The following is a 12,491-nucleotide window of genomic DNA, read 5'->3' as shown; positions in this document are numbered from 1 at the left end:
AATCACATGGTAGTTCTATTTTTAATTTTTTAAGGAACTTTCGTACTGTTTTCCAGAATGACTGCACCATTTTACGTTCCCACCTACAGTGTACATGGTTTCCAATTTCTCCACTTCCCTGACAATACTTGTTATCCTTTGTGTGTGTGTTTTTTTTAAATAATAGTCATTCTAAGAGGTGTGAGGTTATGTCTCATTGTGGTTTTGATTTGCATTTCCTTGATGATTAATGATGTTGAACATCCTTTCATATACCTGCTGACCATTTGTATGTCTTCTTTGGAGAAATGTCTGTTTAAGTCCTTTGCTCATTTTTAAATTGGGTTATTGGTATTTTTGTTACTGAGTTGTATGAGTTCCTTATGTATTTTAGATATTAACCTCTAATCAGATTTATGGTTTTCAAATATTTTCCCTCATTCCATAGGTTTTCTTTTCACTCTGTTGGTTGTTTCCTTCACTGCACAGAAGATTTTTAGTTTGATGAAATCCCACGTGTCTATTTTTAATTTTGTTGTCTGTGCTTTTGGGGTCAGATCCAAGAAGTCATTACCAAGACTAATATAAAGAAGGCTTTTTCTTATGTTTTCTTCTAGGAGTTTTACAGTTTCTCATCTTATGTTTAAGTCTATTTTCTATGTTTTACGTTTTTAGGTTTCATATTTAAGTTATATATATATATATTATTTCATTTTATTTTTTATTTTTATTTATTTATTTTTTTTGAGATGGAGTCTCACTCTGTTGCCCAGGCTGGAGAGCAGTGGTGCGACCTCGGCTCACTGCAACCTCCACCTCCCAGGTTCAAGTGATTCTCCTGCCTTAGCCTCCCGAGTAGAAGTTTTATATTTAATCCATTTTGAGTTGATATTTGTGTATAACATAGAGTAAGAGTCCAATTTCATTTTTTTAATGTGGATATACAGCTTTGCCAGCATCATTTGTGAAGAGATTACCCTTTCCCCATAGTGTTTTCTTGACATTTTGTTGAAGATCATTGGCAGCATAGGCATGGGTTTATTTCTGGCCTCTATACTAAGTTCCATTGGTCAATATGTCTGTCTTTATGACAGTACCATACTGTTTTAATTACTGTAGCTTTAGCATATATTTTAAAATAAGAAAGTGTGATAACTCCAGCTTTGTTCTTCTTTCTCAAGATCTCTTTAACTGTTTGGGTTCCTTGTGGATGAGTATTAATTTCATAATTTAAAACAATTTTTGTAAAAAAATGACAGCAAGATTTAGGTAGAAGTAGCATTGAATCTGTAGATTACTTTGGGTAGTATGTACATTTTTAACAAGATTATGTCTTTTAATCCATGAACGTAGGATTATGTCTTTTAATCCATGAACATAGGATGTTCAATTATTTGTGTCTGCTTTAATTTCTTTCATCAATGTTTTGTAGTTTTCAGTGCACAAGTCTTTCATCCCTTTTATTAAGTGTATTCCTAAGTATTTTTTTCCGTTTGACACTATTGTCATTGGGATTGTCTTCTTGATTTCCTTTTTGGGTGGTTTGTTATTAATGTATAGAAATGGACCTGACTTTTGTTTGTTTAATTTGTATCCTTCAACTTTATAGCTTCATTTTTTAGCTTCAAGAGTTTTTTTTTTTTTTTTTTTCCCCATGTGTGGTGTCATTAGGGTTTTTATGTATAAGATTATGTCATCTGTAAACAGGGAAATTTTATTCCTTTTTTTCCAATTTGGATTCTATTTACTTATTTATTTTTGCCTAATTGCTCTGGCTAAGACTTCTATGTTAAATAAAAGTGGCAATAGTGAGCATCCTTGTCATGTTTCTGATCTTAGAGGAAAAGCTTTCACTTTGTCACCCCTGTGTATGACGTTAGCTGTGGGCTTGTCATATATGGCCTTTACTATGTTGAAGTATATGGCTTCTATTCATAGTTTGTCTCTCATCTTTATGAAAGCATGTTGAATTTTATCAAATGCTTTCTCTAAATCAACTGAGTTAATCAAGCAACTGCTATCCTTCATTCTGTGTATGTGGTGTATTACATGTATTGATTTGAATATGTTAAACCATCCTTGCATCCAGGGAAACAACTCATTTGATTATGGTATATGATCCTGTCAGTGTGCTATTACATTTTGTTTGTTAGTATTTTGTTGAGGAGTTTTGCATCTATATTCTTCAGAAACATTGGCATGTTTTTTTTTTTCTTGTATGTCTTTGGCTTTGGAATCAAGAGAACACTGACCCCATAAAATAATTTTGGAAGTGTTTTCTTCAATTTTTTGAAAAGGTTTCAGAAGGATTGGGATTAATTTTTCTTTAAAGGTTTGGAAGAATTCACTAGTGATGCCATCTGCTTCCAGGCTTTTCTTCACTGGAAGGTTTTTAATTACCCATTTAATCCTCTTACTCATTATTGGTCTGTTCAGATTTTCCAGTCTTCACGATTAAATTTTATAGGCTGTACGTATCTAGGAATTTATTCATTTCTTCTAGGTTATCTAATTTGTTGACAAACAGTGATTAACTTTGAATAGTTAACGTTACTTGAGATTTTCACTTGTTTCTTTATGTCGTTTAATTGTAATATCTAAATCTTTTACATTCAGCATGTATAAAGAAGAAAGAAGAGAAAGTAAAACTATTTCACTTTGTTTAAAAAATATTTAATTTTTTTCAGAGAGATGGAATCCAAATTTCATGTCTTCCCACAAATGATGATTGTTTTGGAGTCTGCCATAGCATTATTAAAGGTCAGCTATCAATAATTTGATAAAGTCAAGGCTTACAAAGACCTCTCTCATTTTTCCAAGAATACCAAGGAACTGAATCCTCTCTGGAGCCTTGTTTACAACATATTATAGTCTACAGAATTTCACCTTCTCTTTGGGCACTTAATACCATTTGGGAGTCAATGTAGTGTCATTGAAAGAACACAAACTGTGTAATCAAAACTTCTTCCACTTCCCCTCTCACCTCCTAACCTTCAGTTGAGTATGTATGTGAGGACTCATTATTTGATTATTTACTTCAGCTCAGATTCAGTTTAAGGAATACTTCTGGCTTCAAAATACCCTGACATATAATACACGCTTCATGAGTGTCTGTTAAATATATATTGAGAAAGTTAATTCAGTGTTTGGTTGGTGCTGTCTTGAAAGTTACTAGTTTCTTTCAAATTACTATAGGCAGTCTGTGAAAATTTACTCTAACTCAGGTTGTTCTGATAATATAAATGCCTGCGACATTCATCACTTATTTGTATGGACCCACATAATTTATTCCTGAGAGGTGTTTGTTCTGCCTTTTGGAGATTGCAATAGAAAGTTTTGTATATTGCAAATAGAAAGGCATTTGCTCTGTCTTTGTGATAGACAATGGGGGCACAGGTCTAGGTTCATCAACCTTAGCAGCACCAACTAGAATCTTAAATAAAGCAATGTAACTCTAAAAACCCTTTCCATATGCTAAAGGCAAAATGTTTATAATTAAAAAACTTTTTACCAAAGACCTTATATATTGTGAAAGTTGCCTTATTGATTACTGACAATCCCACTTTATCATGGCATATGAGTCTTTTAATGTGCTGTCAAAATCAGTTTGCTAGTATTTTGTCTAGGATTTTTGCATTTATACTATTTAGAGTATTCACCTGTAATTTTATTTTTAAATAAGAGTTGAATTCAGCCTGGTGTGGTGGCTCACTAATCCCAGCACTTTGGGAAACCAAGGCAGGTGGATCACTTGAGGTCGGGAGTTCGAGACCAGCCTAACCAACAAGGAAAACCCCCCTGTCTACTAAAACTACAAAATTAGCCAGGTATGGTGGTGCATGCCTGTAATCTTGGCTACTCGGGAGGCTGAGGCAGAAGAATTGCTTGAATTCGGGAGGCGGAGGTTGCAGTGAACCGAGATCACACCATTGCACTCCAGCCTGGGCAAGAGCGAAACTCTGTCTCAAAAAAAGAAAAAAAAAAAAGGTGTTGAATTCTGTGTCTTGCACTCATTCTTGAGAATACTCAAGTTTGCTGAGGCATTTTGCCCTGGACCACCTGAACATGATACATTTTCTTTCCATGTATGGGAAATCAAACAATAACCAGATTGTGTGACTGGCTTCATTCAGATAAATACTGAAGAGCATTTGTGCCAGTGATAACCTTCTTCTTAGAAAACTGTAATTATGGAATTTTAAAAGGAGATCTTCAACATTTCAAGGGAGATCAGCTAATTATGAAAGGAAGACCTAATGAGGGGAAAATACCTTGGCAGATTTAACACTAAGAAGTTAGTTTTGTGCAGATGAATCTGGTCTTACCTATCAACTTCCAAGTTGATCAGGACCACAGAGATTGTTTCAGGCTGAAAATACTCAGAACTGGTATAAACAAAAATGATTATTTATTAATCTCTATTTTGTGTCTTTATGTGTGGTCAGTCAGTGGCAGTTACAAGATGAGACACAAGAGAACCTCAGGAAAACAAAATTTATTGTACTCACAGGACTCAGAAACAGGAGGCTCAGCAAGCCACACAAGGCCACATGTGACGGAGAGCCTAGGCTATGGCCTTTATTGGAGCTTCCATGGGAGAGGTGAGGCAGGGCAAACAGCCTAGGATTGGCTGTTTGAATAATTTCAGGAGGCTCCAAACTTTAAGGATAGTCCTTAGCTGCCTGGTACCTAGCCCTGGAATGATTAAAGGAAAAGAATATTTCTTCCTAGGATGTAAGGGTAACAAAGATGAGGTGTGGCTCTGAACTGATTGGTTTACATATCAAAGGCATGTTCTTTTTCTATTTCTAAGAATTATCTCAGCCCCAGGAGGAGTAGTCTCTCTCCAGTAAGAAACATTTTTAAGCTGTCAGGACATTATAATTTAGAGAAAATAAATAAATATAAACAATACAATATGCAATATGGGAAATCTATTTCTAGAGACTAGAACACGAAAGTAGCACTTCAAGATATTCCTTTCCTAGTGTGAACTTATCTGAGAAATTCAACTGGTAATCAGAAGATTGGCGAACATTAATCCAGGATGATTATCCGGCATGAGATTACTAGATGGCAAAAGAGATACTTCATCTTGGCCAGTGGGTCTCAACTGTAGCCCACTAGGAAGAATTTTAGAAATTTTTTGGTTGTTGAGACTGGAGAGTATTTTGGGCTCTTACAGGTATAAGCCAGGGATGGTAGATGTCCTGCTATGCTTGAGATAAGACCACGCTGGAATTGTCCCAAGTCTATACATTTTTTGATTGCCCCAGTGGAGATTCGTGTAGATGAAAAACCTACTCATACGTAGCCGAACCCTAGAAACCTAACTGCATTTTGCAGTAAAAAACACACTTTTTTTTTTTTTTGAGACAGAGTCTCGCTATGATGCCCAAGCTGGAGTGCAATGGTGCCATCTCACTGCAACCTCCACCTCCTGGGTTCAAGCAATTCTCCTGCTTCAGCCAAGAAGCTGGGATTACAGACATGTACACTAAATTTTCCAGAACTACAACTCTTGTGGATAATAAGATTCTCTGAAAAGTAAGAAAGTAAAATCCTACTTGGTTTTGTTCTGATCCTTACCAAGAATTGTTCATATTTCATAAAAATCACATCATCACATCTCCGTTTTTTTCTTTTTATTTTCCTGTATTTTTTAATGCAGAACAGCTTCTGATCTTGTTATGTCCCTTAAAATGAAAACTTTTTCATCAAAGTAGATGTAAGCATTTCATTACTTCACTGTGCTCAACCATTTTCATTGTGAATACCTGTTATTTTATTAATTGATTTTTTTGCTTCTTTTATGTATGTTAGAGTAGTATATTGATTTTTTGAATTTTTATTTGTCAAAGTAGATAATATTATTTATGGATTCTATTTGAAGATTATAAAGAGATAAGAGCAGAATATCTGTTATAAAGAGGCAGCTTTGGATCATCCTGTAAAGTCTATACACTCTATGATTCCATTTATGTGACGTTCTGGAAAATCAACAGAATGGGGAAGACATCAATGGTTATCAGGGACTAAAGGTTTGGGGGAGGGTTTGATTACATAGGAGTAGCATGAAGGAATTTTTTGGGGGGAGGTCAATGTTAACTGCTGTGAATCTTGACTATTGTGGTAATTACGTGACTACTTGCAGTTGTCAAACATTATAGACATATGCACCAATTAAAAAGTGAGTTTTATTGTATATAAATTTTAAAATAAATTTAAATAATTTTAAAAACTGGAGGATAAACAGAAATAAAATCCAGAAAATAAAACAACCAAAATGGTGGCATTGAGTCTCATGTTAAAAACCGCTGAATTATGCCTTTGAAACCCATGATGACATTCCTGCCTCCAGAAACAGTTCACATCTCTAGTGAATGACCTACTTATTCCCGTCAGGGCCAATTTCATTCTCCTGTGACTAGTGTCAGCTATGTGGAGAAAAAAATCTTTTTTTTATTGAATTCATAGTAATGAATGAACTATATTTCAACCAAAGCCATCAACGTATTGGCAGTTAGAGTGAAAATTTCTAGTGATCTTTTTATTATACTATGTTGCCATACTAGTTTTGTGCTAAAGTGGAAGAATACTGTGAGTTCTTAAGTTTTTCCATTCATTGCCAGCATTACCCCTCTAAAGTAAAATAAAATAAAATACCATTACTCATATTATAGTGCCACCTGAGTTTACTAAGAAAGTAGGAAAAAAAAAAAAAAAGGAAAAGCAATTTTCTTAATAACATTAGCATTCACATTCCTAGAAGAAAAGTGTACTGTAATGTCAATTCTATTGACAGAATATACAAGTCTCTTGTGTTTTTATCAGGTGTTTACAATAGGTCAGTGTTTTGGCTAGGGTGTTTAATGCTTTTTGCCATTTATAGTATATTCTGTAGCCTTCTAAAACTGCTTTGGGAAATTTTAACATGTAGAAATGTTTAGTTCACTTATTGCAGGCAATTAAAATAGTTAAGGGAGGAACATTAGCTAATAAAATGTCTTAATTTGGATAATATCCAAATAATAGGTGTCACAATGATGAATTAATAGCTCTTTAAGTTGACCTGCCAAACAGCTATTCAACCAATTAAGCCACGAGTAACTAGCAAGAATATAACATTTAGATGACTATTAATTGGTACCTATGCTAAGAACCTGTAATTCAAATTCAGTATGTTTGGCTTTCTAAAAGAAGAACCAAATAAATATTTGTTTAATAAATTTGCTTCATAGCAATTGACACTGGAATTGAGTGTGAATTCAAATATTTTAGAAATAATAAACAAAATGTACCTTTATGGATTGTAAACTGAATCATGGATTTGAAGGCAGGATCAGAGTTCTTCATGCCCACATTGCACATTGAAGTATCTGTGGCACATAGCCTTCAAGAGGTATCCTACTTCAGCTATTCATGACTGAGTTTGCAATCATCCTGTCCACCATCAATTTAAAATTGGTAGTTTCCATCTAGCAGGGGGGTGAGTGGGGTAGAAGTATAGATGAAATAAGACTGTCCGTGAATACTCAATAAGATAAATATAAACTGAAACTTCTCCTGATAGTTATGATGGAATAACTGGTACTGGACTTGTTCTCCTATTGCAAACAACTAGAAAATTGGACTATCTGAGGGGAACAGGAGTGGGGAGGCTGAGGCAATTGTAATTTGTAGAGCAAAGAACTTAGAGAATAGAGCTGTGGAAGGAAGGAATGAAGGAAGGAAGGAAAGAAAAGGAAAGAAGGAAGGAAAGAAAGAAAAGAAAGAGAGAAAGGAAGGAATGGAGAAGAAAGAAAGGAAGGGAGGAAGGGAATAAGGGAAGAAGAAAGGAAGGGAATAAGGAAGGAAGGGAAGAAGGAGAGAAAGAAGAAAAGATGGAAAAATAAAGGAAGGAAGGGAGGAAGGAAGCAAGAAGGGAGAAAGGAAGTAAGAAAGGATGAGAGGAAGGGAGGCAAGAAGGAAGAGAGGGAGGGAGGAAGGAAGGAAAAGAGGAGGGGAGGAAGGAAGGGAGGAAGGAAGACAGGAAGGGAGGAGAAAGCCGGGGGAAGGAAGGGAGAGAGAAAGGGAGGAAGGAAAGGAAGGAGGCGAGGAAGGAAGGAAAGAAGAGCTCAAGGAGTCTGTGTAGAACTCACAGACTTCTGAACATTTTTAAGGGGAAACTTCACAATGCTTTTTAAAGAACCACTGGAAAGCTATAAACTGAAAAATTCCCAGAGCCCCCACAGAAGTCGGAGACATTTGGGCCGGGTGTGGTGGCTCAAGCCTGTAATCCCAGCACTTTGGGAGGCCGAGGCGAGTGGATCATGTCGTCAGGAGATCGAGACCATCCTGGCTAACACAGTGAAACCCTGTCTCAACTAAAAATACAAAAATTAGCTGGGTGTGGTGGCGGGCACCTGTAGTCCCAGCTACTCAGGAGGCTGAGGCAGGAGAATGGCGTGAGCCAGGGAGGCGGAGCTTGCAGTGAGCTGAGATCACGCCACTGCACTCCAGCCTGGGCGACAGAGCAAGACTCTGCCTCAAAAAAAAAAAAAAAAAAAAAAAGAACTAGGAGACATTTGAGTTCCAACCAACCAAAGTGAAAAAACCTTATTGAACACCTGGGGCACTTGTTAGAGACTCCAGAAGGATAATCCTTTAATGGTAGGGTTAAACTAGCTCTAGAGTAAAGGGTTCCCTAGACCCACCCTGATGAAGCTTTCCAAAAAGATTCAGAAGAATAAAGATAATCTCCAGGTAAACTAACTCCCTTCAAAACAAAATTCAAACACTTTAAAGAAAGATTTTCCTTCTGGAGCTGTTGCTGCCAAAAACATGCCCAAGGTTAATTCAGAGGTCCATGGGGCCAGCTAGACTGAGCTTGCTCACCTTCAAAGTCTATGCAGCTCCAAAAAAGGACTCACCTCCCAAAAAGCCCATGAAGGCTGATGAGCTTTCATTCTACTTAGTTCCCAAGGGTCAATATAAATATGTGGAGGAGTTAAGAACCCAGCTGGAAGAAAGCATCTCTCAGCTCTGACACTATCGTGAGCCACATACAAGTTGGTGTCAGGAAACATCCTCCCAGACTAAGCCCAAGATGCAAAGTTTGGTTTAGTGGGGATTAGACAGCTATGAATATCTCCAAAATGTATCCTCTGGGTTTTTTTCCAAGACTTGGTGCTATAATTTTGCTGGCCTTGTTGGACTCATTTTGGCTACAGGTTCAAACATAAAGAAGCTGGTGTATCCATCTGGTTTCACAGCATTAGCTGCCTCTATCTATCATCCACAACAAGCCATTGTATTTGCCCAGGTCAGAGGGGAGAGATTATATGATTGGGGTTTACAAAGATACATAGTCATAGAAGATACATGGAAGGAGCACTTTCAAAAGCTAGGAAATGAGAATTCACCTATAAATAAGAAGAAAATGCCATGCTTTGACCATTTTAATCAGTTATAGGTAAGCACTGGAATCTCCTTACAATAAACCAGGGCTTCTACAGAAAAATGGCAGAGAAGTCAGTATTGAATGTATTAAATTTGCATTCTTCTTCAGGAAAATCTATACTAGGCCTCTGTTATCTTGAGTGATGCTGTCCTACAAGCAAACTAATCTGAAATCCCTTCACCTAGAGATAATGAACAAGCTCTAGAACTCCTCATTCTCATGTTGCTATTTATTTACATAATTAAAATCCAAGTAAAAGAAAAGAAAATTTTAAATGCAGACATTTAAATCCTAAAATTTGTATACTAAAATCAATATACAAAAAAGTATTAATAGGCATGTGAAGGAGCAGGAAAAAGTACGGGACAAATGAATCAATAGAAAAACACCAAGAAATGACAGCAATAATGAAAGTCACAGATAAGGACTTTAAAACACCTATTTAAAATATACTCAAAAATTTAAAGGAGGCCAGGCACGGTGGCTCACACCTGTAATCCCAGCACTTTGGGAGGCTGAGGCAGGCGGATCACCTGAGGTCAGGAGTTCAAGACCAGCCTGGTCAATATGGCAAAACCCCATCTCTACTAAAAATACAAAAATTATCTGGGCATGGTGGTGCACACCTGTAATCCCAGCTACTTGGGAGGCTGAGAATCACTTGAACCCAGGAGGCGGAGGTTGTAGTGAGCCGAGATTGCACCACTGCACTCCAGCCTGGGTGACAGAGCAAGACTCCATCTGAAAAAAAGAAAAAAAAAGTAAAGGAAAATATGAATATAATGAGAGAGATGACACATATAAAAATAATACAATTGGAACTTTTACACCGAAAAATGCAATATCTGAAATGAAAAAAATTAACCAGATGGGTTTAAGAGTAGATTAGATACTATAGAAGAAAAGATCAATAAACTTGAAGGCATAGCATTAGAAATTATGCAAACTGAAGCATATAGAAGGAAAAAAGAAAAAATAGGGCCTCAGCGATATGTGGAATAATATTATGCAGACTTTCACAAATGTATTTGAATTTCTGAAAAAAGGGAGGGCAGGAAGCAGAAAAAGTATATTTGGAAAGATAATTTCTGAAATATCTCCAAATTAGATGAAAACTATAAACTCATAGATCCAAGAAGCTCAACAAATTGCAAACAAGATAACTCCCCAAAAAACTATACCAAAGCACATCTTAAACTGCTAAAAACAAGTGATAAAAAGAGAAAAATCTTAAAAGCAGGCAGAGAATAAAAGACATATTACTTACAGGGAAATAAACTTAAAAATATCTTCTAGAAAAGAATGAATTTTACAGTGCCAAAAGAACAAAAAGAAGTCAATCTAGAATTCTACATTCAATGATAATGTCCTTCGATAAATTAATATGAAGTAAAAAATTTTCAAACAGATATTGAAAAAAATTGGCGCCAGAAGACCTTCATTTCAAGAAATACAAAAGGACATCTCAGGCTGAAGGAAAATTAAAACCAGAGAGAAATCAGAAGTGCTAAATATGTGGATAAATATAAAATAATATTTTCTCTTTTTAAAATTTCCTTGAAAAAGAATTGACTTTTTAAACAAAGATAATAACAATGTATTGTGAAATTCATAATACATAAAAATAAAGACTATGACAACAACAGCACAAAGAATGAGAGGGTGGAAATAGAAATATTTATTGGAATGTTATTATATTTGAAGTAGTACAATATTATTTGAAGGTGAATGTGTTAAGTCAAAGATGAAGATTACAAATTCTAGAAAAGACCAGGCTTGGTGGCTCATACCTGTAATCCCAGTACTTTGGGAGGCCAAGGCAGGTGGATCACCTGAGGTTAGGAGTTCAAGACCAGCCTGGCCAACATGGTGAAAGCCCATCTCTACTAAAAATATAAAAAATTAGCCGGGCATGGTGGTGAGCACCTGTAATCCCAGCTACCCAGGAGGCTGAGGTAGGAGAATCGCTTGAACCTGGGAGGCAGAGATTGCAGTGAGCTGAGATTGCGCCATGCACTCCAGGCTGGGCAACAGAGTGAAACTCCATTAAAAAAAAAATCCTAGGTAAAGTATCAAAAATAAATAAATAAATAAATAACCAAAGAAGTGTAGCCAATAAGCTACTCTTACAGATTAAATGGAATACTAAAACATAGTCAATTAATCTAAAACAAGGAAAAAAAGGACATAGAACAGATGTGGCAAACAGAAAACAAATAGCCAAATAGTAGATTTAAAGGTAACCGTGTTGTTAATTACAGGAACTATAAATGTCCAAACACCCCCATTTAAAAAGCAGAGATTGTCAGGATTTTTAAAAGGAAGACTCAATGATGCTGTCTACAAAAAACAGTATTTTAAATATGAAGACTCACATAGGTTAAAAGTAAAAGGATAAAAAAAAATACAACAAGAAAACACTATTTATAAGAAAATTGGAGTGGATTTCTTAATATCAGACAAAATCAACTTCAGGACTACAAATATTAGTGGAAAAATTGTTGAAGCTGGGTGACTGATAAAGGACAGTTCATGATACTGTTCTATCTACTTTTGTTTATTGTTGAGATTTTTTACAATAATAAAATTGAGAAGTTAGAAATGTGTTAATACAATCAAACAAGACTCTTGTGTATGTGTGTGTGTGTGTATGTGTGTCTGTACTGAATATACTCATCACTTATTTTGGTTACCCATTCTGAGACAAAAATAGCTTTACTTTTTTTGCATTAGCAGCCTTATATTATAGAGACCAATCTTTTTTTCCTTTATTACTCTAATTTCTCTTATAATGATTATAATACACACATTTTTGAAATAATGACACCTAGGGACATTAGGAGGGGTTAATAATTCTCCTGGTGAATGTGGGTATTAAGTTCTGGAAAGCAGTGGTGAATTTCAGTTTTATAGAGTTCCTAGAATTACTACTTATTGAAACACTGTTTGGAACTCATATTTTATAGCTATTTTTTCAAATAATACAGAACAGAAAAGAATGCTTTTTGTTATTAACAGAATGTTTTTCTTTTTTCACAAAAAAAGAAAAGCAATTTGATAAAAAGGCATA

The 12,491-nt window shown here is 35.6% G+C and overlaps 1 pseudogene; it reads left to right on the top strand.

Moving 5' to 3' along the window:
• Positions 1-618: 618 nt before the first annotated feature.
• On the top strand, positions 619-9,433 carry LOC117090850 (annotated as a pseudogene).
• The last annotated feature ends 3,058 nt before the right edge of the window (positions 9,434-12,491 follow it).

The sequence above is a fragment of the Trachypithecus francoisi genome, unplaced genomic scaffold (assembly GCF_009764315.1).
Source record: "Trachypithecus francoisi isolate TF-2019V2 unplaced genomic scaffold, Tfra_2.0 Lachesis_group11, whole genome shotgun sequence".
Lineage (NCBI taxonomy): Eukaryota > Metazoa > Chordata > Mammalia > Primates > Cercopithecidae > Trachypithecus > Trachypithecus francoisi.
Note: the sequence above shows the minus strand (reverse complement) of the source record. Positions and strands in the feature narration are given on the sequence as shown.